This window comes from Pteropus vampyrus, unplaced genomic scaffold (genome assembly GCF_000151845.1).
Source record: "Pteropus vampyrus isolate Shadow unplaced genomic scaffold, Pvam_2.0 Scaffold36, whole genome shotgun sequence".
NCBI classification, from domain to species: Eukaryota; Metazoa; Chordata; class Mammalia; order Chiroptera; family Pteropodidae; genus Pteropus; species Pteropus vampyrus.
In genome coordinates this window covers 6,342,604-6,347,320 of record NW_011888817.1, presented here as the reverse complement: position 1 = coordinate 6,347,320, position 4,717 = coordinate 6,342,604, and the positions used below count along the sequence as shown (strand labels likewise).

Below are 4,717 nucleotides of genomic sequence, written 5' to 3'. Positions count from 1 at the left end.
GTACAAAAATATTACTTAGTAAACTGTTGACATAGGAAGAGGTGATCAAAGACTACAGGCAAAAATTTACAAATTTTTTAGCAGTGTATCAAGCAGTTAATTAGTCATGTGTAATTTTTCTGGATTTTGTGTTATTTGTGAAACTTTTAAAAACTTGTAATTGTGAATTTTCTTAAAGAGGGCCCCCAAACTGAATAAATTTCAGACTCCCATAAACCTGAATGTAATCCTGTTTCCTGCCCATATCTGGGTAGTAACTTGAAGTTAACGAAGAACTTAAAATTTTTATTTCTGATGAAATTACATAAAATATGCACGAAATAGAAGTTAATTGTAAGCTCAATACTATATTAGTTATAAACTAATATTGAGGATAAAAACATTATATTGGGCTAGCCTTCCCCCAAGGGTCTTCTAAAACTTCCCACCTATTCTTTCTTCCATAGTTTTTCTAAATCTACCGAATGCATCCAGCATTTCTCCTCTCCTTTAGAGAAGCAGGGATTACATTCATTTTAAAAGACCTTCTAGAAAAATGAGTGCTTTAGAACTTTTTACCGGGGCTGCTAGTGGCTCAGAGGAACCAGTGCCAGAGAGAAGCAAGAACCAGCCTATCCGCGCGAGGCATCGCCGAGATGCCAAGAGGGGCGTAACCAGGGGCGGGGCGCCCCGGGCGGGTGGAGTGGGCGGGGTCTAGACGCTTCTCCCGCCCGCCTCGTGAGGCCTAACACATGCGCCCAGGGGCTTCTAGTGGAACGAGTTGTGGATTGTGAGGTGACTCTGGCCGGTGACTTCCGGTTCCTAGGGATGCGCATCCGGGTTACGCTAACGCCGCGGTTTCCTCCACCCGCTTGGTTCTACTGTGGGTCTGGACCGGTCCCCATGTCCTGCTGTTGAGCCTCTGCAGCCTTTGGGTGAGTCTCTGCCACCGACAGAGTCTGAGTGCGGCCCGACGAGTACAGCCCGTAGGGAGACAGGTCCAGAGTTCTGTGTCTGTCCCTGTGGGAGGGAGTTCTCTTTGCTTGTCCCTTGTCCCTGCAGTGCCTTCCCTCACTTCAGCTCTTTGCCTCACGCTGGCCTCGCCTCTTTCCCCTCAGCTTAGCCTTTCTCGTCTCCTCGCACCGCTCGTCTCGCTGTTTTTTCTTAGCCTCACTCGCCACTTACAAAGCCCCGGCTTCTCGCCTTTTGCCCCAGCCTTTCTGTCAGCCACTGCCTCTCCGATTTCTCCCTACTCTCACGTTAGCACCTCTTTTCCCCCACCACTGGTTCCGGATCTCGCTGTTCTTTCACCCAGCAGGACGACCCACCGCCTCCACTGCGAAACAGGGTCCTAGGTCCTCGTCCCCCAACTTCTCTCATCTTGGACCCCTCCCGGGACTAGTAGATGACATTCGTGCTTCGCCTGGAGTTCTCCCGCCTTTTCTTAGCTCGTGGAGGGCTGTGCAAGCCCCAGTGTGGGCAGATATACCCGGCCTGGGGGAAGTTTTGCCTTGAGGTCTGGGTCGGACTGACCTTTGGTAGCTTCCGTAGTTAGGGAACAACAAAGGCGTTCCCAGTTCTTTGCTCGAGCACAGTTTTGGGGGCTCTCTGTAGAACAGGCTAACAAGTGGCAGGCACACGGAACTACTAGAGATTGGGTTCGTGTGCTCTTGTTAATTGACAGGTCAAGAGGACGTCCTGTCATTTTGCTGTTCTCTATTCCAAGAGAATAGATAGAGACGTGCACAGCGGAGGCAAAAATGCGAAGTTTCGGGACGAACAGCTCTGTTTTCTGCATGAGATTTCCTTACAGGACAGTTGCTATGATAGAAGACAGAGTTTCTTGGGAGATTATTAATTAGCCCCAGATTTATAAATTTATTGCCAAAAATTTTAGTGTGATGTTACTGAAATATTTTCTGCTGAAGAGTTCTCGATAGTAATTTCGAAGTACGTGTTCTTTAGTTGAACCCAGTGTGCATATGTATCTTTATCCTTGCCTCTTATACACTGTATTGACAAGTATTTTCTGTTTTTCTTTCTGTTTCTTCACAAGCCAGACATTACAGTACTTTATTTCTTAGAATATTTTCTAACTTTTATTTTTTCTTTGTTTCCGCCTTAGTCTTAAAACCATCTCTCTCTTTTTTTTTTTTTGGTCATTTTGAGACTTAAGTTTCTCTTAAATTTCTTAAATTTCTCTGGAGGCTTTTAGTCATCTCTAAAACGAAGGGATTGGATTTAATAATGGGTAGTGTCTCATTTCCCAAATTTTGTGATCTGAGGTATATTTTGAGATACAGGGTTGGATTTTTTGTTTTTCTGATCTTTATGGTGTATGTGTAGAATTTGAATGCAGATGTTTTTGTGTGATCAGTTTCTGAATCATATAAATTTTGCTTTGAAATTTAGTACTTCAGCAAACAATAAATATGGCTTTTAGCCCCTTTTTCTCTTTTGACGAGTTCTAGAAAAATGTCCCTCATTATATGATACATATGTGAACATAGCATAGACCTTGGTATATTCCAAAATTGGGCTGCTCCCTTCAGTTATTTTTAGCTAAGAACTTTGAGGCTTGGTCATATTAGTACTAGAAGACAGAGAAGGACCCTTCCAGTTGACTTTAAGGACTTATCCAACTGCTGAGGAAAGCCCCTTTTAAAGCTCCTTACCAGGATCTCCTTCCCAGCACCTGCACTGGAAACTCGAGCTTCTGTTCAATCTGGCCTCATCATTTCCTATCTTTAAAAATTTACCCCAATGATGAGTATGGGCTGACTTTCTTTAACTGCTCCCTTAACTCCAGGTTTATGGACTTTTTTTTTTAGTCATGGGAACTCCATAGATAGATTTATATTTGGATTGATACAAGGCCCTGTTTCAACCTTTTTCATGTCTGAACTTTTTATTTCTTGAGCATCTCTAAATCTAAACCTAGGTGGATTTATGCAGTTTAAAGCTGAGGGAACAGTAGACTTCTAACTTACCCTTTCATTTTGTAAATAAAGAAATCAGGACTTAAAGAATTGGTGATGATTTTTCCAATGTCGTCTTTTTTTTTTTAACAAATGAAGAAGTTCTCTACATGCACACAGAGAAGTGGATTTTAGTTGCATCAAAGCTATAGGCTGGAGAGCACAATCTAGTATTTAGTGGTTTATTTCCATAAGTTTATGTCATAGGAGTGAATGTTTTAGGGTAAGAAATCTGTGACACGGATTTTTAAATTCGAGGCTGACGTCATTTTGCCTTCAAAGAGGGACTCTAGAAGGAAACTATTTTGCAGAAGTAGAGATTGGAAAGTCTTAGGGAGTTGCTTTCTCTTCTAAAATCTCTTTGGCCTGTTATGATATAAATTCTGCATAAAAGCCCTTATGTGAAATGAACATTCTATGGTCTCAGAGCAGTTGTGTTCATGTTCCAGGTCTTCATACAGTATATTGATAGACTTTCTAATCACTGAAAAGCCTATACCTCTCACATATCTGCCGAACAACAACAAAAATTACTAGAGGCATCTTAGTGTATACAGTAAGTTCTCACTTAATGTTATTGATAGGTTCTGTGACTTTAGGCAGCATGAGGTAAAATGAAACCAATTTTTCCATAGGCTAGTTGATATAAACAACAGTTAAGTTCCTATGGCATCACATCAATGTTATAACAAAACTACATTATTCAAGGATCGGCTGTATGTGTTTTTAAAGTTCAGGAGAGGAATCACTGTTGGGTTTTCTAAAGAAATTTCTTCTTTAGTTTGGCAAAGTGTTAGTAACACTGAGGGCTCAATTTAAAATATATTTCTGTGTATTAGTTTTATGCCAACTAGTTAGTAATTTTTTTGTTTTGATTTGGTTTGATTATTATTATTATTTTTTTAATCATTTAACTTGCTTCTGTACTTTGTTTTACATGTTTTGATTTTTATCTTTGAGTCATAGGATATGTTTTAAGGAAAATGCAATTTAAAAAATTTAGGAAGCAAATTATACCTCCACCATGTCCTTCCTTACTATTTGGCTCCATTCTTTGTTTTGCTTACAGATGAAAGGCTCATAGAACATCTTTTTTGATAGTTGTTTGTATAAAAGATTTTTGTGTTCTGCATAGAAAAATAGGATGTTTTAATTTATGTGTGACATATGGAGGAAGAATAGTTCAGAATAGTTCAATGTAGATAGCTAAAAATATATTCAAGAATATTAGAAATAGTTTATTCTTCCCATACATTCACTTAATTGGTGTATACCAAGAGGTCGAATTGTCATATTTATAGTAAAATGGAAAATAGGTGGGCTTTCTATCTGCTCATAAAACCTACTATGTACAATTATAATACTACATAAATAGGCTGTTCATGTGAACTAGGTGACATTATACAGGACTGACATTTACAATTAAATTCTGAATTTGATTTTATTTGTACATATCTGAATTAAACTATAAGACTTAACATAACCTGCATCTCCAGGGTGTAGCAAAAAACGAGACAACATAATTAGAATTTTAAAAGCCGTAATCCTAAGAAAGCATTGTTTCTTATCAGTGACAATATGATATTTTAAACTAGATTTTATGATTTTCTATTGTTTTCAAAACACTCGGTGATTGCTCATCATTATTTGAGTTTAAGGTTCTTGCATTACTATGCATCACAGCTTAATATAAAATCATGTTCTTTATAAGTACAATTAATAATTTTCATTTTGGGAAACTTTAACAACTGAACTGTAAA

At 38.9% G+C, this 4,717-nt stretch overlaps 1 protein-coding gene across 2 annotated transcripts in view; it reads left to right on the top strand.

Annotated features, from left to right (window-relative positions):
• The first annotated feature begins 742 nt into the window (after window positions 1-742).
• EYA3 (EYA transcriptional coactivator and phosphatase 3) overlaps window positions 743-4,717 on the top strand; it is an 87,199-nt gene continuing 83,224 nt past the window's right edge. The window contains exon 1 of one of the 2 annotated variants that reach the window (XM_011357720.2): window positions 743-914. The gene's annotated coding sequence lies outside the window, so the exon portion shown is untranslated. The remainder of the gene's footprint in view (window positions 915-4,717) is intronic. The other variant, XM_011357721.2, reaches the window with a different exon arrangement.